General features: G+C 33.7%; 1 non-coding gene across 1 annotated transcript; it reads right to left on the reverse strand.

The window, feature by feature from the left end:
• Positions 1 to 16,529: 16,529 nt before the first annotated feature.
• Positions 16,530 to 16,636, reverse strand: LOC138396123 (U6 spliceosomal RNA). The gene has a single exon (XR_011235603.1). It is a non-coding gene; the product is annotated as a U6 spliceosomal RNA (small nuclear RNA).
• Positions 16,637 to 24,791: the final 8,155 nt, after the last annotated feature.

The following is a 24,791-nucleotide window of genomic DNA, read 5'->3' on the forward strand; positions in this document are numbered from 1 at the left end:
TTAGGATGGAGAAATAAGTGATTATTTATTGAGAAAATGTGTGTTTGTGAGTGTGCCTTTGTGTGTGTGAAGCAGAGTTGGTCCAATTAGGGGCTTAGTCAGCTATACTGGAAACAGAACTCCAACTTCTACCATTCAGTCATTAATGAAATGTGCTTACAAATGAATATATGTAATGCATATATAAGTCATATAGTGAAATAATAAATAATACTATTACCCAAACTTCACTGTTTGAAATACAAATAGGAAGTTGAGTATATATTCCTTGAGATTGTTTTGATTTCCATTCAAATTATTCAAAATTCAGTAGTTTTACGATTTCATGTAGATCACACGTTGTCACAGATAACTTTCTGTTATAGATACATGTGAATCAAAGAAAATATGAAAGGAAAGGCATCCAAAAGAAGGAAAAATTTTTGTAGTATGCATTATAAAACAACATGTAGACAATTCACATAAGAGAAAAATAGTCATTGGTTATAATGTTAGACCAAATGTTTAAATTTGAAAGTAGTACAGTGACTAATTTCCATAATAAGATAATTTTAAATTCCATATTCTTTCAAATGAACCCAGTGGAACTCAATAGAAAGTCCCCAGATTGAATATTTAACCTCATTAATTTTTTTCTATATGTACCCTTTGACCTATTTTCTAAGAGAAATCTTCTGTAAGTTTTAATGGACTGATACCCTAACTTTATAAAAAATCTTGTATTGTACTAGCTAATGTTCACAAAATGGTAATTTTATATATCTATATCATCTATATCTATATCCACACCTATGTATCTGAAGGCTTCTTTAATCTTTACAGTGGGTAAAAACAGCTTCCTTTATCTTTACTGACAAGGACTAAATCTATTCTGTGGGATTAACAAAGAATACTCCTTACTGAAATCTCTTGTCCCTTTATGGCTGTACAGGGGCTGTTATGCTTTCTTATAGTCTCCCAGTTGGCAAAATTATAGAGCAAATGCAGACTGCGTGAGACCCTAACAAAGAAGTTTCAGATACTAACAAGTGTAATTCACTGAACACACCACAGAGTTTAGTAGTTAAACCCAACCCTACAGGAACTTTAAACCTGTGATGTACTTTATTCCTTATGGAAATGCATTAAAAGAAAGTTGACACACTTGTTCACTTGAAATATCTCTAGAGTAAAATGCTGAATTTATTGTCTGCATTAAATAATTTAAATAATTGAGTATTAGACTTTCTTTATAAAACTTGATTTACTCATAATAATGAATGGTTAGGGAAAATAAATATTAAGCCACCTTAAATTATTAATACCTTATTAGTTTATTAATATTATTAGAACATTAGGGTACTATCTATGGCTGTCTGCTTAGAGAGGTAGTTGAATATAGTGATGGCTAGGCCATTAGTTGTTTAAAAGGTATACATTGACTATAAGTTTTGGCTATGTACTTATATTGTCTTTTTTTACAACTCTGTCTCTTAGACATGATTGGCTTTGGTAAAAGAGCTCTCTATTATTCATTATTGCTGCGTTGCAAAATGGAGGATTTCTTTGTGTTTGGTTCCCAAGAGTCCATTAAAGTCAGAGTGGCCCAGCTATGTCAATTATTAGCTAAATAGATATTTGTATTATTGACCCCTAATCTGCATTCCTCCCTCTATCCATTCTCTTCTTCATGCATATTGGCCTGCATGTGCGTGATGGCTAGGACACACTTCCCACCCCTTAACTTTTGATTTGGCCATATAGAGTGGACAGAAAATACCAATGCTGACTCAAGGTCTGAAAGATTGTTTATATTTGTATAGCTCTTTTCAACATTTACTGACTCAGTAATACAGGGTGAGGTCATCTTTCACCCACCAGCACCACCTACTGTCTCAGTGATTAAACTGGGTGTGCCATTACAATTCACAATGCTAAGAAGACCACAGGGCTGGGGATAGAGAAAGGATTTCAAAGGCCTCCTTCTTCTCTCATCAGAAGGCTTCCATATGTACTCACCATCAAATTGGCACTAACTGATCAACACTATGGTGCTCCTATGGTAGTAATATTCTTCAGGGAATTGGGGAGTTGGAGATGGGTAAACTCACAACTAATGGATGCAGTGAGAGTTGTAGGGGGGAAAAGGTATGCCTCAAATCATGGTTTGGGTGTGCCAAAGTCATAACATGCAACCAAAATGTTTGTACCCCCATAATATCCTGAAATAAAAAAAAAGAGAGACAAAGAATCTGCCCACACACATAGCTCACCATTGCTAAAGCCTACAAACAACTAGCAACTGAGAAGAGCATCACACTAAGGATATCCATAACTAAGGAATCTATCTAGAACCTAGATTGCCATAAACATCCAGGTATAAGAAGCTCAACAAACACCTGGGAGATTCATACTGAGACACACAGTCATCAGACTTGCCAAAGTCAACACGAAAGAGGAACCCCTGCAAGCCATAAAGTGAAAATGTCAAGTAACATACAAAGGAAAACCCAACAGGCTAACTGCAGACTTCTCATCTGAGACCCTACAAGCCAGAAGAGATTGGGGCCCCATTTTCAGTCTTCTTAAACAGAACAAATGCCAGCCTAGAATTTTGTATCCTGCAAAACTAAGTTTCATATGTGAAGGAGAACTAAAGACCTTTCCAAACAAGCAAACATTGAGGGAATTTGTCAAGATACTCAGAACTGCATTATACCTGGGTCAGCTCAATAGACACTCACCAGTGTAAAACCACCCAAAAGCTAAAGCTCAGAGCTTGAATAAAGCAATAATGCAGAAAGTAAAACAAAGCAATAAGGTACTAACCTACAGGATGAATAGAACAGCATCCCAAAATATCAATTCTATAAATCAACATAAATGGTTTGAATTCCCCACTCAAGAGACATACGCTGACTGAATGGATAAAAAAATACAAAACAAGTATCTGCTGTCTCCAGGAAACACATCTAACCAACAAGAACTCATTCCAACTCAAATTCAAAGGATAGAAAAAATATTTCATGCAAATGGAAACCAAAAGAATGTAGCTATAGCCATTCTTATATCAGATAACATAGACTTCAAATCAACAATAGTAAACAAAGACAAAGATGGTCATTATATAATGGTAAAGCAAGCAATTCAACAAGAAGACATAACAATCCTAAATATTTAGTACCTAATACAGGAACACCGATATTCATAAAGCAAACCCTACCAGACCTAAGTGGAGATAAACAGAAAGATTATAATTGCCAGGGACTTCTCAGCAGAAAATATATGAACAAACACTCAATTTAAATGGGAGTATAGAACAACTTGGCCTACTGGACATTTACAGAACATTTTACCCCCAAACTACTAAATATACATTCTACTCATCAGCACATGGAGCATTCTTCAAGATTGATCATATCTTAGGACACAAAACATGACTCAACAATTTCAAAAAAATTGAAATCATATCATGTATTTTCTCAGACCACAGTGGAATAAAACTAGAAATGAGCTCCAAGAGAAACACCCAATTCTATATAAAGTCATAGAAATTAAACAATCTGCTGCTGAATTATTATTGGATCAAAGATTAAATTAAGATGAAATTAAAAGATTCCTTGAACTGAATGACACAGAGCACACAGCTATCAAAATCTATGGGATACAGAAAAAGCAGGCTTAAGAGTAAAATGCATAAGCTTAAATGCCTACAAAAAAAAGACAGAAAGATTACAAATTAACAATCTAATGACACATCTCAAGGAACTAGAAAAGGAAGAAAAAAACAAGCTCAAAGCCAGCAGAAGAAAAGAAATAACTGAGGTCAGAGCAAAACTAAACAAAATCAAAAACAAGAAAATTATATAGAAGGTCAATGAAACAAAAAGTTGATTCTTTGAAAAGATAAACAAATTTGACAGACCTCTTGCTAGATTAACCAGGAACAGAAGAGAAAGGATTCGAAGAAGCTCAATTGTGCACATTTGGGAATAACACCAATTGGGTATTGGACAGAGGTGGGGAGTGGGGGGAGGGGATGAGTGTATACCTACATGATGAGTGCGATGTGCACTGTCTGGGGAATAGACATGCTTGAAGCTCAGATTCGAGGGGATGGGGGGCCATGGGCAATATATATAACCTGAACTTTTGTACTCCCATAATAAGCTGAAATAAAAAAAAGAAAAGAAATGAAAAAGAAGATATTACAACTGATAATACAGTAATACAAAATATTACCTGTGAATACCATGAAAATCTCTGTGCACATAAACTTGAAAAAACAGAGGAAATGGATGAATTTCTGGAAAAACACAACCTCTTAAGGCTTATTCAGGAAGAACTAAAACTCCTGAACAGACCAATAACAAGCAAGGAGAATGAAGCGGCAATAAAAAACCTTCCAACAAAAAAATCCCAGACCAGGTGGATTCACAGCCAAATTTTATCAGACCTACAAAGAAGAGTTGATACTTATTCGCAGAAATTATTCCATAACATAGAGAAAGAAAGAATCCTCCTCAACACATTCTATGAAGCCAGTATCACTTTGATACCAAAGCTAGGAAAAGATACAACAAAAAAGAAAACTACAGACCATTGTTCTTTATGAATATACATGCAAAATCCTCAATGAAATGCTAGCAAGCCAAATTCATCAGATGATCAAAAAAATAATCCACCATGACCAAATGGCCTTTATCTCAGGGATGCAAGGATAGTTCAACATACTTAAATCCATGAATATGATTCACTACATAAACAGAAGCAAAAACAAAGACCATGTGATCATGTCAATAGATGTAGAAAATGCATTCAACAAAATTCAGCACCATTTCTTGATAAAAAACCCTCAACAAACTAGTCATAGAAGTAATGTATCCCAAAATTACAAAAGCCATATATGACAAACGCATAGGCACCATCACACTCAGTGGGGAAAAGTTGAAAGCATTCCCACTAAGAACTAGAAGAAGACAATGGTGCTCACTGTAACCACTTCTATTCAACTACTACTGGAAGTCCTAGCCAGAGCAATCAGGCAAGAGAAAGAAATAAAGGGTATCCAAATCGGAAAACACAAGGTCAAATTATCACTTTTTGCTGAGGATATGATCTTATATCTAGAAAACCCCAAAGGCTCCACCAAGAGAATCCTGGAACTGATAAAAAACAAAAAATCAGCAAAATCTCAGGTTACAAAATCAATGTACACAAAGTAGTAGTATATCTATATACCAATAGCAGTCATGCTGAGAGTCAAATCAAAGACTCAATACTATTCCCAATAGCTACAAAGAAAATGATGTACCTAGGAATATACTTAACCAAGGAAGTGAAAGATCTCTGTGAAGAGAACTATGAAACACTGAGGTAAGAACTCACAGATGACACAAACAAATGGAAAAACATATCATGCTCATGGATCATTAGAATAAATATTTTTAGAATGTCCATACAACCCAAAGTGATTTACAGATTCAATGCAATTTCCACCAAAACACCAATTTCATATTTCATAGATCTAGAAAAAAGTTACTCTTTGTTTGCAATCAGAAACAAGTAAGGGAAAGATCACTGTGTATAATATGCTCCCTATTGTGTAAAAATGGGAGATGGGTATATAAACATGTCTATTTATATGTAGATAAAAATCTTTGGAAATCAACATAAGAATTCAATCATAGCCTGGCACCTGTTTGAGGGGATGGATCTGTGCAAATGGAAAGGCAGAGTTGGGAGGGAGACATTGTGTTGAATACCTTTTTACACTTTGAAAGATGATCAGACAAGTGACTGAATATCCTATTCATTAAAATTAACTGAATAAATGTAATGGAAAATAAAATTTAAGTTACATAAAAACTGAAAGTACAAAGTATTACAACCAAAAATGAATAAGCAGTAATACAATATTTATTGAATGACTATTAATTTATTTTGATAATTTTAATTACTAAAATTATTTTATATACAGTACAGTAAATCAAGCATTATTTATTAAATTTTCATATTGTTCAAACCTACCTCAAAATATTCTTGAATGACTTTTAATAATTTTAATCAAATCACCCTAAGCAGATGTTTAACAACATTTGGTAAGAATTTTATAATTGTATGTAATAAAAGCACAAATTAATCTTTTTTTAATGACATACAGAATATTTTTCAACTCAGTTAAATGCTTTCAGACACATCTGAGTTTTGCTGCTCAAAAATTAATTAGAAATGTTTTTCCTTTCCCTCTGGCTCTTTTTCTTGGTTTCAGGTAGCTCTTGCCTCTTTACCTGTATAGACAGAGATAACTTTTTATGTCTCCAGGATTCCATGGTTCTTAGTATCTATGGACTCAGAAAACAAATGCCTTCTTCTATGTAGTTCTGTCAAGATTGCTAGAGAGGAACCATTATACCTAACCCTGAACCAGGGTTTTTGTTCAGAAATATGGTATCTTCTGCTTCGAAAACCAGAATTCTGTGTAAAGATTAAGGATAGGGGAGGAACTGTTCCCCAAGAAAAGAAAATGCAAGAGAAAAACAAAAAAAACATTGTTGATCACTATAGGTATCTTTTTATGCTCCAATCTTACAAAAACCCATCCTGATAAAGTGATATACAGAATTCTATTGTTATAGAGTAAATGCTCAAGCTTTCTAAATTTAATTATTGTATTTTCCTTCTGCACTTACTTCCTCGCATTTATTTTTAGACTTCCATGTCCAAAATGAAGGAAATTAGGATATTTTTCCAATGCAGCATTTGCTAATTCATTGAATGCCAAGCTAATAGATTTATATTTTATTTATTAACTTGTCGGATATAGGTAGAGGGTAATGAAAAAGGGAAATATGATCACTATGAAGTTTGAATGTGACTATTCTGGTACATCTGAATAGTGTGGATAAAGTGTAGAGAACACAAGTAGGGCTTTGTACTAAGAATGTGAGGTGGTAAATCCGGGCTTAAGATTATATTCGGAGAATTGGAGAAGAATAATTCTTCTTTTCTCCCTGGAAGAAAGATTTAACTACACATGAATTCAAATGTTACCAATTTAAATGTGTTCATATAACCTTCTTAAGTGAAATGAAGCAGCTTTCATTTCAAAGAGCCAAAGGCAATACACTCATATTTGCAACAATCACCATAACAAAACATTTTTCCAGTGGAGCCATACTTTAAAGAATGACTTATATATTCCTTCCATAATGGATACTGCCCCTTTAAGTAGCAGAAACAGCTTTAGAGGATAATAGTTGTTATTATGATTGTCAATCTATCCCAGAGCTGCTATTCTGCATTTTGTTGCTTATAGTCATAAATAGCACTTTCAGTGTAAGAATTCTATTTATCTCAAGCCAGATTGGCAAAACCCTTACAGATAGGAAAAGGATGGTATCTGAAAGAGAGAGAGGGAGAGAGAGAACGCGCGCGCTTGCGCTTAAAAAAGTCAAAAATAATATAGAAGAGACCCCTTAAATCAAACCAATGATACCATCTTAAGTTAATCTCTTAAAAAGCAATTAACTAACAACTTTTTATTAGTTCATTAGTAAAATATGTCAAACCAGTATACAGAGAACATATCTTTGAAATAATTTATTTTTACTATTTATGAGTAACACCTTTGATAATACACAGCTGACTATGTAGGTTTAGGAACTGGTGAAATTAAGGACACTCTGCTCCAAGACATGGTTGCTTGGCATTTGAGAGAACAGCAGAAGCAAGAAGGTCATTCTCTGAACTTTTCCTGCCCTTCTCTCCTAAAGCAGGCCATAAAACCCAGAAAAGAATTTCCTGACCTTCCTCTGAAGCAGGTCAGAAGAACCTCATGTGAGAGGTCCCCCACCCCAAAACTAGAGGAAAGGAGCACCCTTATCTCTGAAGACACAGGGACACGGGGAAAGGCCTTGCTGAGATCTCCCAAGGTTATTTTTATTAGACCATACCCTTTTGTCCTGTAACCATACTTCTCCACAATTATCTATTTCTTCATCAGACAGCAGAAACATACACAAGTTTAGCTGTTTTGGGGGGTCTTCATGTCTGAAGGCTACCATGTTGTGTATGCTCTTTCTTATTAATCTATGCTTTGTTATAGGAGCCTCAACCATGAACCTAAAAGGGAAAGAAAAAAAATATTCCTTTTCCCCTATAGCACCATTTTAATAATGTGAAACTATCATCTCATTACAGTGTTGAATAAACAAGGAAAGACTCAAAGCTTTGGATTTTTTTTTTTTTTTTTTTTTTAAGCAACTTGTAATTGATTTGACCACAAACATGCATCTAATTTCCTTTTGTTGGTTAATTCATCTGTTAAGTGGATCTCTCAATACTTACAAAGTAATATTTGAGGATGTCCTGTAGACAAAAATACCATAAAGTATCAGACTACATGCTTTAAAAATACAAAATTGCCATAATATAGAAGTCTGCTGGTTTTCCTTAAGATTGAGCCACTGATTCATCTCAGTGTAATCTTTGTTTAATCCCTAGCTTGTCATCCAACAGTGAGGACAAGACTTTTGGTTTAATTCCTATAAATTATCTAGGATGAGATTTTATTTTAAGAACTCACTATCAGTATAGTATTGCTAGGCAAGATGTTATTTCAAGAAATAAAAAATAGTAAAATTTGAGCACTTTTTCTAATGAAAAAGATTTATGCCACTGGGAAGTAGAAGAACAAAATATATATACTCCTCAGGAAACAAATTATATAAATGCCTAAAAATATTGATCATAAGGTGATCTGAGAGGCCTATTTAGTGAATTAAAGAGAATGCTTATAGCTGAAAGAAATTATGGCTGGAAAATATTACATAATAAACAATTAATATTAAGGAGGAGGATATGAGAGGAGCTATTCCATGGGGTGAGTGTCCGAGGGAAGAATGGGCTTTGAAGTAGAAATAATCTGGTGGAAACTGCTGTGCTATATTACCTTTTATATTATTGGGGGTCAAATTTAGTAATCTGAGCCTCTGTCTCTATGTCTGGAAAATGGAATAAAAGGATATCAGAGACTTTTTCAACAGTTAAAAATAACCTAACTAAAGCAATAAAAAGAGTGCTAAGTCCAGAACATTATAGTAGCTTACTAAGATACATTCTCTTCCCCTATAAAAAAAAATAATGGAACAAAATGCTCAAAGATCATAAGTATATAAAAATGGAGATTATAGTATATAAAAAGGCTTTCAAGTTTTGGCATATATGTTTTTAAAAAGCCCTAATGAAAAAAATACAGGGCTTGAGTTCTAATCCCAAATGTGGTGCCAGTCTGCTGGTTAGACAAGGCAAAAATTTAAACTTTTCAATTTTCATAACTCCAAAAAGAAAATGTTGGTTAAAGAAAGTCTAAGATCCATTCCATTTATAATATAGACAATTAGATGATTGTTGGTATGTATATTGGCTTCATTAATATTGATTATTACAAATTTTGCTAATGTTTGCAAAAATTTTAACAACTTGGAGAATAATGCTAGTTTGGTCAAAATTAATCAGTAATGTAATTAATATCCCTTTTTTGGGAAATTTAACTTAGCTTTGGTGTAATAGTTATAGAAAATATAGAACAAAATTCAATTTATCAGCTACTATATAAAAGTGAGAATAAAATTAGTCAAATTGATGGACTTTGAGAACACAAAAATTATGCAGCTAACAAGAACAAAAATAATAAAAATGAAAATTAAATAAGATCAGATACTGGTACAAGTTTGCGTAATGATTGCCATCATTGTGGATTTTGACTATGTAAAGATAGTACATAGATAATTTGACAGTGTTCATTATTATTATTATTTTAGAATTATTACTGCTTTTTACAAAATTATAGAAAGAGACTTATTGTGGAAAACAGAAGATTTGGATTCTAAAATAGTTATAATCTTTTCAGCATTGAATTATTTATTTTCTCCAGTCTTTCTATTCTAATGTATAAAATTGATGTTTTAAGCTCATCCACTTCTAAAATTGAATTTTTTTGCCATGAGCAAGTCTTAGGGCTGATATTTAAAATTAATTTTAATAACTGTTTTCAGAGAGCTTTACAATTTCTAATTACCTTTCACTGAATCAATCTGTGTATTACTATTGTTTATACTAATTAAGAAAGTCCTGTGCCTAATAATTTAACAGATATGGTATTAAGCAAAATTAATTTTTTGAAGTATGAATCTTCTCACATGTACCCATGAGTCTATGCCTATGCCATGAATGTGTGTAGAAAGTATACTACAGAGATGAATGGCTCAACTCTCTTTGACCCTGGAGCAAAATAAATGAGAGTAATAAAGTTCACCCCTTTGAGTTTTGCCTTGTTATCAAATATCCCCCAAATCATGAAGGCAATAAAAGTGAAATAGTCTGTCAGGGGGAAAACAACAAAAAATACTTCCCATTCTTCCCCTCAGGCATTTTAAGAAAACTTTAATTCTAGATGTATGAATGAAGTTACTTCTAAAAATTAGAAAATTCTATCAGCTCGGAAAACGTGACTATCTTCAGCAGAAAGTTAGACTTCCGCCCTGAGAAAAATGGTACTGTGCCATTTCATAGTTTTTTCAGCTTTATTATAAACTGGGAAAATATTTTGACTTAGTTTCTCACGTATTGGTTTCTTTTAATCTACTTACATCCATATATTGAGCAAGAAAAAGAAACAAAAGAAAAAGAAAGAAAAAGATTAAAGTAGCTTTTGGGGGAAATCAACATTTCCCCTCACAAAGTAGAAGAAGACCATTGAGGAAGAGCCTTCAACATAGTGTTCAATGGATTACTGGTGTTCAAAAAGTCAATACTTAAAGAATAGATGGATGAATGAGTGCTGCAACTGGGTAACCTCAGTGCTCAACTGCTTTCATGGCCTTGGGAATGGATAATCTCCTTATTGTCCTTCTTTCCTGTCCCTTCAGGCTCTACTTCTGGTAGCAATTTAGTAATTGTTTAACTGGGATTTTGATTCCCTTGAGCCTCTGTCCTCTTTTCACACTGATCTCATGTTTGTTGGTCCTGCTCCTAGGCTGCCCAATGTTGTTCAAGAAAGTTGTGTGAACAGAAGCCAACTCCTACCACATTTATATGCACCTCAACTTCATTTAGAAACTTCCCATCATCTCTCATTTATTCCTGCTCCCATTTTTATTTCACCTTTCTCAAACTGGTCTATTCTCGATCTTCATACACGGACAAAACAGGGTGTCTTCAACTTTTCTTTCCACCTCACATTTTCCTCTAGTCTTAATTAATCTATATCTGCTATAATCCATTATCAAATTCAATGCTTTCTACTCACACTGTGGCTTATTTTCTTTCTGTCTTCTTCAGCTTTTTGCTTCATGAGCAGTGCCCCTATTTCTTCATCTTCACTGCCTGTTTCCTCTTGGTCCATCTCCTCAGACTTTATTGTTTACCTATTCTACTTCCTGAATATTTCCTTTCAATTAGATCATTCATTTATTTCTTGTTTTTCCTCAGTTACTAATTGCCTTTTCTACTTATGTATCTCTGCTTTTTCTTTAGTTTAGTTTTCTAAATATATGTCTCCTCAAATATATAATTTCATGTCTATTTTATCCTCCCATTAAAATCTTCCATTTACAGAAATTCTATCCAGAATCATGACTTTACTTATGATTGCTATGTAGATGATTTATTTGTAAATTGATATATTTAACCCTGGTTTCTATTCTGAGTCCTAGTGCCAAATTTTGAAACATTACCTTATTATCTACAGATTCACACTTTATTCCTCTAACTGCTATTTTGATGAAAGTTGCCTTCACTTTACTCCCACTCACCCCCCCTACACACGCCCTAATCAAAAGATCAGAGCTATGATTCATTCCCTCTTTTCTCTTGGCCCCTACAGCCAATGAATTACCTAGTCTTGTCAATGTGATCTTAACAGTACTTTTCATGTCTTCTGAAGGTTCATGGAGTACCTGAGAGAAAAAAAAAACAACATAGAAAGGAAAGAGTTACATAAATTAATTTGCAGTTCCTCTATGATCAGTACATGCTTCTCATACTTCTCCTAAGCATGGATAAGGATAATTACTTATGCCCCTTTCCCATGTATACAAGGACCAGAAGCCTCTTCCCTAATTATTTAAGGAACATCTTTACACTGCTGTTTCACTTATATTTTAAATTCACATCTTTCATTTATTTTCTGCAGGTGTTTACTAAAGAATGGTCAAATAGAAAGTGTAAAAGTGTATTCTTTAATCCTATTCTCAGACATTTTCTGAGACAATTTTTTGTTTGCTTTTGTAGAGTTTTTCTCCCTTGTTTACATCAAATTTTAAAGCCCACTATTTTCTGAGTTCTTCCTAAATTGACTATAATGCATATAATTACAATTAATTACCAGTAAGATGACAGATAAAGAAATAACCACTTGAGAACCTGGATTCCTTATTTTAAATTCAGTTTTCTAAAGTTCAGAGATTTTACTAACCATTTTAGGTTGCATTATCCAACTACGTACTTCAAATGACTGTAAATGTTGCCAAAAAAAAAAAAATCTTGCTTCAAAGAGGTGCAGAAAGTTAACACAATTGAAAAATTTCTAACATATTCACTTGTTTTGTTGTTATGAAAGAATATTTTACAGCTAAAGTTCTTAGAAATGGTAAGTACAGTATATATCTTTGTTTAAATTCACCCTGAACTTCTATTTTGGTATCAAAGTGCTCTGACACTGAAAGCTCCTGGAATGCATTCTTTTAAGGAGTCATCATTGATCCTATTCTACAATTTACTTACTGCCACAAAGTGGAAATTATATTTAATTGAGCTGAATGAGAGAATCTCACAACAAAGTGCTCTGCTTTATTCAATTTCCAGATATTTCTTAGGTGGGATGACTAATCAACTATAATTGTTGGTGGATAATACATATTAATTTGATACATAGCTTTAATCATAAAAGCATATTTTGTCTTCATGCTAATCCAAAACATTTTCAGGTACCTAACCTAACCAAGCACTTTTCAACTAATGGTGAAGATGTCAGAGAGAGTAAAAAAGTTCACATATTTTAAAAACTATAAAGTGGCATTAAATAAATAGGATGAAAAGTTTTCCCCAGTGAGGTACAATTATTTTGCATTTTCTTCTTGTTTATGATACTGTGAACAATAATACATAATGTGTGGGGTTTTTAATAAAAATTGAATTTTTATTTTATTCTTTCCTTCCTTCATTCATTTAAAAATGGTTCCAATGGGCATGCAGTTGCAAAGCTCTAAGGTATTTGCTGGGAATGCGAGGATTTTACAATATATTGATATTGTTAATATTTATAGCTTACTTTTTGTGTAAAATCTTTCTTGACTTATGCAAGTTTAAGTGAATTCTAATTATGTTACATGCAATGACACCATCGTTCTGATGAATGTTCCATTTCTTTCCACATGATTTATGTCTACTGTATCTGTTGCCACCACAGTCATTGCCACAGTCTCTATCAAAGAATTTTCTTCTCTGCACTCTGGATGAACTTAAATAGGTGGTACTAGATATCTTTTAGGTATCACAAGGCCTGTAGCTACCAAAGTGATAATCAAAGAACAACCTCCTACAATTATTTGGTGCAACCCCCTATAAAAACATATACTTGTTTCAATTAGCTATGACTGGCCAGAATAATGCAGTAGCCTTTATGGAGTGAATTGCTCAGTGCCAATGCATAATCCTACAGCAATGTTGTATGGACATGCTACTATATCTTAGAAAAGAATCTCCTTCACTGGATTACATAGTACTCACAACCCCTACCTGATTTGAAACTGAGAAAGACAACCTGAACATTTTCCTCTGCTTTGGGTTCATGTATGAATGTATGAACTCTGAGTTCAAAGTAGTCAATTGTTTTTGTATTTAAGATGTATCACCCAGACTAGATAAAATCTTTCAGGTCTCTTCTTTTGCTTTCCAATGCTATTACTATTAATATTACCTATAATGCAATGCATTTGTAAGGTTGATCACTTTTATCGACCTAATGAGTGCACAATTCTCAACATCTGCAGCCCCCAACCCGCAACTGGGCCACACATCACCAGCTGAGCTCCACGCCACCCCCAAGTCCGTGGAAAATTGTCTTTCATAAAACTGGTCCCTGGTGCCAAAAAGGTTGGGGACTACTGCTCTACGACAAAGTGGACTCACATTTCAAATGTCCTTTACTTATGTGTATATTAATTTTGCATTTACCTGATTTAAAAATTAGGACCAGATTTCTATGTAGATACTTCATATTTTTATTTTATTTTTTGACTACATTAACCATTTAATTGTGACCCAGTTGATATACTTTTCTCCTTAGTCAAAAGCAGAAAGATTTGCCGATAGCATTTTCCATATCTCTTACTACTTTATGTATAGAAAAAAATGATTTTTTAAGTTAAATTTTGTAACTTTCCAATGAAAAGAAGTATGACTTTTTTCAGGTTTTCTCCATATAGCTCAGAAATTCATATCTGTCAAATTCAACATTTGATCTTTACTTTCTTGAGGCTATTTAATACTGATATACGCGCTATCTTTAGTTCTTCAGGGTTTGCTTCCATTCATTCCGTCAAGTATTTTAAGAAGTTTGAAATGCTCCCAAGATCATTTATCTAAAGGGACTTAAAGAAAGACAATACTAGTAGGATTTTATTATATTGCATGTGAAAGGAAAATTAATTTTGCCTTAAGTCTCAAATGTACATGAGAGCTCTATCATATAATGAAGGCTTGTCTGAATAACCTAATTGAGTCAAGGTATCAGAAATATTCAGATATTTTATGCCAAAGATGCACTTGTTTCTGAATGATTAAAATTTTAATGTCTAAACTTTCTCCAGTTTACTAGTCACACAATTTTTCACTTCTTACTTGCATATCTATGATATACTTCCTATAGTATCCTTATGCAAATGATAAAATGACCCCATATCATCTCAGAATTTTACAGTTAAGTACATAGATTGAAATTAAGAATGGCAAGGGGTGACCAGAAGACACAAAACAAAATCAATCATAGATGATTGGAAATTACATTGCTTCATGATCACTCATTTTTTTTACCACAATAATTCTGACAAAAAATATTTTGTTTGAATGACCTACTCTTTCCACTTAAAAATTAGATTCTATGGTACTCTAAATATAAAAATCTCCTTCAGAGTAACAGCTGGCAGAAAACTTAGACTATGAATGAAGCATCTTTTTTTTCTATTATTTTTATGCACAAATACCCAACATCTGGCCAACATCAAAATATGCAAGTTCTGGCAGCAGGTATCAAACTTTGTACAACAAATGCAGTCAGGATTTTTTTTTCTGAGCAGGTTCACTATACATGATCTTAGACACATGTTTGATATTATCTGGAAAAACAAAAACAATGAGTCAACGACTTGAGCTCTACTTGACACTGAAAAGGAGTTTGGCTCCATAAACTGTTTCTGAGAAGAATATTTCACTCTGAGCATAGCAACTACAGTTCCATTATTAATGTAAATAAATGAGAGGGAAGACGGAAGCCTTGATGAATGCCATGGTAAAAAATTAAACAGGCCTGAGACTGTCGATTAGAGTTGACTTTAGTAACTGGCTGGGAATGCAGACATTTGATCCAGCATGCACTATTACCAGAATTCACACTGACCAATCAATGTCCTCTCCTAAAATGTATTTGCACTCTGAGGAATTGAAAGTTCCCAATGAAACCTATGAAACCTCATGACTTTCTGGAAAGAGTTTTTTAGAATAAGTGTTATGCTTTACAGTAAAATTTAAGAAGTTTCATTAGTATAAAACATTTTCTCTTTTTTATTAATAGCTAATATATAGACTTAAATGCTTTAAAGGAGTTTTTCTGATCCTGTACTACACAGACACTTCCTTGTTGAGTTGCAGGTCCCATGATAAATATGGCTAATCTTGGGCATCAATTTTACTTAATGATAATAACACAGTAGTTTGAGTTCCAGAATAATTTCTGCAAGTGATTAGAAATCAGTTATCTGCTAAAAATTGAAGGTAAATACATAAAAATGTATTTTTAAATTCTTTCTGATTATTCTGATGTTGAGATATTAGCCATAATTCATAAAAGGAATAGGTTCCAAAATAAAGATGTAGACTATCTTTGCAAGTTATTTTTTAGATTAAACTTAGTTTTTTTCCTAAATACTGATTGCAGCATGAATAAAGTGACACATAAATGTTGTCCTAACATTGATTTTGTTACTCCTGTGTATACACACGAGCACAGATGCTCCTAGACACAACCACATCAGTGCACACTTATATGTACAAATTAATCATTTATATCAATTCAGAGTTAGGTATTTTCTCCTAAGTATTATGTTTATTGTGCTAGTAGGATTCCACTTGTTTGCTAGTGGACCCAATTGATAAAATAAACTCATTCCCCATAAGTTCCTAAAAGGGAAAACGAAAAATTAAATGTACATGAAAAAATGATGATCATTAGATATTTCTATTTTCTACTTTCCTGAAGTATGCACTTTAAAAAATATATGGAACACTTCATGAATTTGCATTTCATCCTTGCCCAGAGGCCATACCAATCTTCTCTGTATTGTTCCAGTTTTTATATATGTGTTGCCAAAGTGAGCACAAAAATATACACTTTGAATAGTTCAATAAAGTAAAAACAACATCACAGTAAGTTGAGTTGAAAGATTCTCTATTCTTTTTCATGATTTTTAGTGAACTAACATATTATACTTAAGAAGAAGCATGCATTCTGGCCTATGCAATTAAGAATGAAAAGAATTAAGGACAATGAAAACTTGCTCATTCAAACCCATTATTGAGTTGATCAAATGCAAATAAAGATTATGTTATATTATCATTTTAAGCATAGTAGACTGGAAAAAAAAATAAAGGTCTGACAATAACAAATGACAGAAAATATTTAAATCCATATGATAATCTTCATCTTGGGATGAGGCATACGTACATAACCAGGTATATTTTAGAAAAGTGGGAAAACTATCAGCATAGCTTTTAGCTAGGTGGCAAATTTGGGTAAGAGAAGCAGAGGACATTGGCAAGATTTACATTTTCATGTTTAACGGTGGTTTCATGAGTGCTTAGTCCATTATTAAAAAAACAAAGTCTAGTGTATTTGCCATAGTCAAATGCTTATGACTTCAGTACAGTAGGCAATACTATATAAAAAAGCTGAATAAAGACAATGAAATGCCACTCACTAATACATGCAGGTTCAATGTATATGTTCAGGTCTATAATAAAAAAAAATTAAAGATTAATGATATTTGAAAACTATTTGCTTCAATATAGCCTCAATAGAAGAAATGTGACAATACTTACAGTTAAAAAAAAAAAAAGTTTCCAATGCCTCATTTTCCTCATAAAGATTGTAAAAGAAAGGAATAAATGCATAATGGTGGGATTTTGGTGTTGTTAGAAAAAAATTCTCTAAATATGAAATTATTGCATTTCTACAGCTATGTGATGACTGGAAATTCACAACAGAAAATTTCCTTTTGTTTCTTTATCTCATCTATGCTTTCCAGACTTCAGGAAGAATTTTTTTGGCATCAGACTTCCTGAATTTCATCCTATTAATTGCTTTATCTTACATACTACAGAACAAAAGTCTATTCTTAGCCAGTAGCCAAAGTTAGAGGAGAATTGAAGTAATTTTGAGTCAGTAGCCAGCATCAATCCAGGCTTGGGATAGTAGCATTCTGTCCCAACTACAGTTCTCTCTGCCAATCTTAGACTTCCCACATCATTTTAATATGACTTGAATGGGACAGATGTATATGCTCTTGTGCCCAGACTTTGTCTTGGAAAGGAGGACAGACTCTTTTGGAGAGCAAAGGAATAGAACACTGGTTGCTAACTAAGAGTGCAAGAGCAGAATCAAAATATTATAGCCAACTTTTTAAAATAGACATATGTATTTCGAAGCATTTGGCAATCATTTCTAGTCTGTCTTTCTGGAAATGATCCCCCAGGAAGAACATCATGGATAGGGTGACATGGGGCCACCTGCTTATCTATATATCACCAGCAGGAAGCAGAATTGTTCTCAAGGGCTCAGCATTAGCATCTGTAGTTCTCGGGATCAGACACCAGTGGCTCAGCAGAAGGAGAAGTAGCAGACATCTCACATGGACAGAGCTCATCAGGTTTTTACTAAAAAAAATTTTACTGAGGCAGAACTCCTTAGCATAATGAAAATGACCTTGCTCTCTTTGTAGATAAGCTGTACCTCTTTTTGATTTTTAATTCAATATTTACCTTAAGGTAATTGGATAAATATTTAAATATTTTAATGGATCAATTAAGTTAAAGAAAAGGAATTAAATGTTTGAGAGAAATACAGTACAATTTTAAGGTATATGTAGTGCTTCAAACTATAATTTTTTAATGCCAACTATCTGCCTTAATAAATAAATAGTATCACATATTCCAAAGCAATTCATATCTTGTGATACTTTGTCTAAAGCTGAGAGCCAAGAGAATTGGTTTTAAAGAAAACAACTTTCCCATCCCAGACACTTTTCAAGTCCAAGAGGAAAGACCATTGCAGTTGGGATTTCTTGGTGTGTTATGCCCTGTACCTCTTCTGTGACCACCTGGTGCCCCTGACATGAGCAGCATTCGCTGAGTACATAGGTGGTGCCATCTGTCATTGTACCCTGCCTGGCTTCCGGAGCCATCATCCAACACAGCCTTGGGAAAGACAAAAGGGAAATAAACAGATTCTTTCAAAATATTTTATCTTATGCTTCCCAGTTTGTTTTCTCTTTAGTTTGAAGATTTATTTTAATAAGTTAAGATCCATTACAATCAATTCAATAATTTTAAATATTTTAATAATTGAAATATTTATTCAATTATTGCTCTCTGTCTAAGAAAGGAAAGTAAGCTATTTACTGGTATATGACTCTATACCAGGTGGCTAGTTTAAGAGAATTTTGGTTAAAAACTTCCTTTTTATTCTCATCGAAAAACAAAACAATTATACAAGCACTTGACAATTTTTTAAAAATGATATTTATTAAGGACAAGTACTATAATGTACATGTCTAGTGTCTTATTTCAATTTATTTCAATAGAACATGAAGACAATGTCATAAATATCTTGTTCTTTCAAATAACACAGAGTGTTCATTCCACAATGTGCAGTTGTGTACTTGGCATCTCCTAGATAGTTTTTCTAGCAACATCTCAAACACAGAATTTGTGTTTAAGGTACAATTCTTTACATTCTTCTCCCAACCTGTTCCTATTATTTATTCCCCATCTTAGGTAATTACCATTCATTCAGTCATCCAACCTAGAACTTGGATCAATTTTATTTTCTTCCTTTCCTTAATTTCTGCACATCAAATTGCTTAATGCATCTTGTCAAATCAACTTCCAAAATGACTCTCAATCCCAACGCTTCTCTCCATTCTTACGGCCCTGGATTAATTGATATCTTCACCATTGGCAGCCTACACTACTATAGTCAGCTTTCTGCATGTAGGTTTTCACCACTCTCCTCCATGCAAAGCAGCTAGAATTTTCTTTCTAAATGTAGATTTGATAATGTCAGATCCATGATTCAAACCATTTAATAATTCTTCATTATCTGTAAAATAAAATGCCATTTGGGGGCTGAAAGGACAATCTCAGCTTCTGTTCATTTACTTCTCCATATCCATATTTCCATATAAAGGCCGTACTAAATTATTTTCTATGACTTAAAAACTTTATCCATTTTAGGATGCTTAGATTATGCATCCAGATACCCTTGATCTCACCTCTCATCTTCCTTTTCCATCAAAATTAAATGTTTAAGCTAGGTAAAAGCCGAGTGATCATGTATTTGGGTTTCCTGGGGTCAGTTTTGCTTTATATTCAGTGTTTCAGAATAATTATAAATACCACTACTTTTCACTCTCAATCATGGTGGCCAGATCATAAATTAGATGATTCCCTTAGGCAAAAGTAACCTTTTCTCTAAAACTTTCCTTGAATTATCTAGGTATGAGTAGTTCTTTGAACACGGTAAATATTTCTACATGGCACATACCACATGGTAGTATATAATAAATTATGTATCTAAATGTTCTGACAAGTTATATATTCTATAATAGAAAAAAACAGTTAATCTTTAATATGCGTTTGATGTGTGTTAGACACAACTCCATAAAGACACAACTTTATAAATGAAAGTTTATTAATGCTCCAGGAAAAGAAGGCACTCTGTCCGTATTTTCTAGATGAAAAAATGAAAGCAAAACAAGTTTAAGTAGTCAGCTGGCCAAGGTCACACACCTGATGAGTAGTAAGAAATAGTGCTTCCAGGTAAACCAATGTGATAGCTTCAAAGTGTATACTTTTATGAAGTACAATATGTGCACTCATCTCTGTGCCCTTGTAGCTTGATGCTAAGTATCTAAGTCAAAGATGCACGATAAATGACTTTGTAAGTGCATGCTTTTTAAAGAATGGAGAAATGTTCTTTGAAACATCCTAGTGAAATACAATCACACAGCCTTAGTTTGCTGGTTGTGGTAAAATAGTAACCCCTTCCTCTTTTTTTGTATTAATTTTGAACAATTCCCGTGATATTGATATGGTAACTCTCTTCTCCCTCCTACCCCAATAGCAAGAACAGTAAATGACTGCTACTGAAATTATTCTAATTATACAAATAGCTAAATAATTACATAAAACATTTTGGCAGTTACAATGGCTCGTTTTTCTACCCTTTCTAAATTTAGAGCTCTTTTTTGTTGGCTTTTATTTTCACTTATTCATTTACTTATTTTAATAACAGTAGTAGATTAGGGGTTGGTGTGGTATTAGAGAATCTTGAAGTAAGAATAAGTGGAGAAAATAATCTTTTCTAATTGTATGTTTGCCTGGAAATGAAGAGATTGCTGACACTTTGGCATCACTAGTGGAAATTAAGTGATTGTAATTCCCTAAGTGAGAATTAGACTTTCTACATGGGAGAGAACCTACCTCAGTAGTTGGTGATTTCTTGAACTCTTAAGCATAAAACAGGGCCATTCCTTATTTTTCAATACAATTAGATTTGCATGTTAAATTTTAAGAGAGAAAAAAATACTATGAACACTCTAGAATTAAAAATGTATTTCTTGGTAACAGAAGATGTTTAAGAAAGTGAACAGAGTTGCATGCATTGAAGAAGAATTAAAGAAGACTCTTTATAAAACATACCAACACTCAATCTGCCCACTGTAATTGGCTTTTGGTTCCCTAGTAAATTACTTGCATATATATGTGTGTGTATATGTATATAAACACACACATATATACCTCTGTATATGTATATGTGTATGTATTTATCTATGTAACTATCTATAATTTTCTTTGAATCATAGCAAAGGAAAAAGAAACTGATATACATTGAGAAATGGGCAGGTCTGTCTTTCAGCAGACAGGTCCTCAGATCAATTAAACAAAATGAGCTTTATGAGGAGAACATTAAGCATATTTCTTCCTGGTTTATTTTTCTAAAAGATAATTTTTCTTATAATTGATACCTTGAAGCTCATTGCTGCAAATTGAAGTTTATGTCAAATATTTGGCAGTGCTTCAAGGAAAATGGTCTGGCTCACCTTGATTCTCTAATTGAGATGTTTAGGCATGCTTTTCTTATTTTTTATCAAGAAATGTAGTGACATTGTTTACATGGGATGTTTCAACTTGGGTTCTCGTTTCTTTTCTTGCTGAGTGCTAAATTGTTTTTTAGTCTATCTGGCAATCTGTTATTTTTTTTTCTTCCCCCACAGGGTGCAGTATTTGTCCTTGAAGAGTTGTCAACTGCAAAACGCAAAGAAAATTGTATATCCAATTAAAGTAACGTGAAACACAACTGCCAAATAAAAGCCATTAACCCCCTGAGTACCATAATTTTTGGTATATCTGACAGATTTCTTTTCAGGTCCTCAACTCTATAGTCATTCCCAATTCCCTTCTTTTCTTTTAAATATACTGCTTATGGGACAGTTTCTTGGTTTATAATATGTAATATCAATAAAATACTGTCAAGTCCTAATCCAAGTGTAAGTAGCATATTTACTGGACACATTTTAAGAATGAATGAATAATTTAGTTTATTGAAAAGTAGGATACTTATTCCTCATGTTTTACACATATATTTCACTTGTATTTTTTCTTTCATGCACTCAACGCGTATACTGAATTCCTGGAACTACTTTCCAGGGACTATGCTATCCACTGGATATACAACATCAAATTAGGCAGAAAAGGTTACAGCTCTTCTGAGCTTACAATCTAATGAGAGAGACAATCAACTAATAAACTCTGATTTAACCACAATTGCTTTAAGTGACATGCCAAAATAGGACAGGGTTCTATGAGAACAAATGATTTTGAAAGAACAGCCTTGGGCTGACTCTGAGGGATGGAGAGGAGGGGAGTAAACTGCTAAGAGATGAGACAATGCCTTTCATGCGCAGGGAGAGCTTGAGTGAGGCTACCAGCAAGAAACAAGAATACTGATAATAATGATGATATTGAAAAGGAGGAGGATGAGGAGAAAGTTAACTTTTGTGGAGGGATAACATCTGTGCTGATTGTTTACAGCTATATGTTACAGAAAGGAAGGATGCTAATTGGTTTTTATTTTAAAGGAAACATATTAGCTCGGAATATGTAGTCTAGCAGTAGGGAATGCCACAGAGGTTAGGATCATCAAAAACACAGGCTTTGCGTCTCTGCTCCCATTGGCCTAAGTGTATTGTTGACTTTGCCCTGAAGCTGGCTCTGCTCACTCAGGGTTGCAAAATGGCAGCAATAGTTCCAGGCATCATAACTAGACACGACAGTGTCCAGAGAAAGACACTTTCTCTGCCTCAGTTCTCTTTTTAGGAGAGAGGTATCCTTTCCAAGATTCCCCAAGCTGACTTTCTCTGACGTTTTATTAGGCAGAATTGGGACACATTGTCCATTCCTAAGTGAATCATTGAAAGGGGAATGGAATTGACAAATGATATGATGAGATCACAAATGGAAATTAGCAAGTCAAGCCCCATAACCACTTCAGATATCCTGAAGTATCTTCCTGCCACTTAATGCACAGACTGAAAACTCTAGATAAATGTCTTCTTAAAGAAGTCTTACTAGTTAAAACATATTTGCAGGGATTTTTTGTTTTTTTTATTTCAGACGGAGTCTCACTCTGTCACCTGAGCTAGAGTGCCCTGGCCTCAGTCTAGCTCACAGAAACCTCAAACTCCTGGCCTCAAGAGATTCTCCTTCCTCAGCCTCCGGAGTAACAGGGACTATGGGTGCACGCCACCTCACCTGGCTAATTTTTCTATTTTTAGTAGAGACGGAGTCTCATTCTTGCTCAGGCTGGTCTCAAACTCCAACTGCCTTGGCCTCCCATAGTGCTAGGATTACAGGCGTGAGTCATTGTGCCTGGCCTGATTGGCAGTTTTAAAATAAAGTTTTTGTAATAATTTTTATAGCAATTATTATTTGCTACTGAGTAAACAGAGATTTCAAGAAAAGTATAATATTTCGTACATTTTATTGTTAAAGTTAATTTATGCATAGTGTTCTAAACCTGAAGGAAAAAGGGACAGATTTTGTTGGAAATGATATGTGCTATCTGTCTTTCATGCCAATCAGTGTGACAATGAACAATATGCCACATGGTCTTTACCAACATGAGAAATTAATCATAGAAGAAACTGCAAAGAAGAGAAAATTAAAAATATCACAAAGAAAATCTTTGTACTGACTATACTGACTACTTCTTTTACAATATTGATAGCATAATTATAGTAATAGTTACCATTTATTAGGATTTGAGTGTCTGGTGATTGTTAGACACGTTATATCTTAATTCCCACAATATCCCTATGGGGGTGTATTTTTATTCCCATATCAAAAATGAGACTCTTGTGGTTCAGAAATTTACATACAGCTGACCAGAGGGAGAGGCTGGCAGGATTCACACTTGTCTGTTTTATTCTAAAGCCATTGATCTTATTGCACAAATACACTTCCTGGCACTATGGCTCCACCTGGAAATTCCCTGAGAAATCAGAATATGGCTTTAACCATAAGTGGCTTTTGGAAATCCCATCAAGAACTTGCATCTATAATTCATCTGTCAATAAAACTTTAGAAAGTTTACATTTCTGCCTTTCCTAAATAGCACTCTAATTAAAGTAGATTCACTATTATTACACTCTTTTTGGCAGCTTCACTTCTAAAAACCTTGCTACTTTTCTTTATCTTAAGCTTAACTCTCTAAAGATTGAACAGGACATAAAAAAGACATTTCTTTTCCATGACTTTTTATGCTTCATGTTTTGGCTTAAGTAGAAGTGTGAACTTTTTCTATAGGAAAGTTAAAAATATTCGTCATTTTGAATAGAGCACACTTGTCTTCATATTTTTTTATTCTGATTTTTTTTTCACCAAATCTAATGTATCCACTTACTAATGTCCTTCTGTATGGAACATCTTTCATTTTACTCTTTTGAAAAGAAATAATAACAATATTCTAAGAGTAACTTCAAGTGAGCTAAACAGATTCTAAGATGGGTGGGGAACCTGTGGCCTTGGGGCCACATATGGCCTTTTGGATCCTTGAGTGCAGCCTTTTGAAGGAATCCAAATTTTAAAGAAATCTGTTCTGTGAAGTTTGGATTCGGTCAAGGGGCCACACATGGGGATCCAGAGGGCCACATGTGGCCTTGAAGTCTCAGGTTCCCTACCTCATATAGAAAGTATTA

The sequence above is a fragment of the Eulemur rufifrons genome, chromosome 15 (genome assembly GCF_041146395.1).
Source record: "Eulemur rufifrons isolate Redbay chromosome 15, OSU_ERuf_1, whole genome shotgun sequence".
NCBI classification, from domain to species: Eukaryota; Metazoa; Chordata; class Mammalia; order Primates; family Lemuridae; genus Eulemur; species Eulemur rufifrons.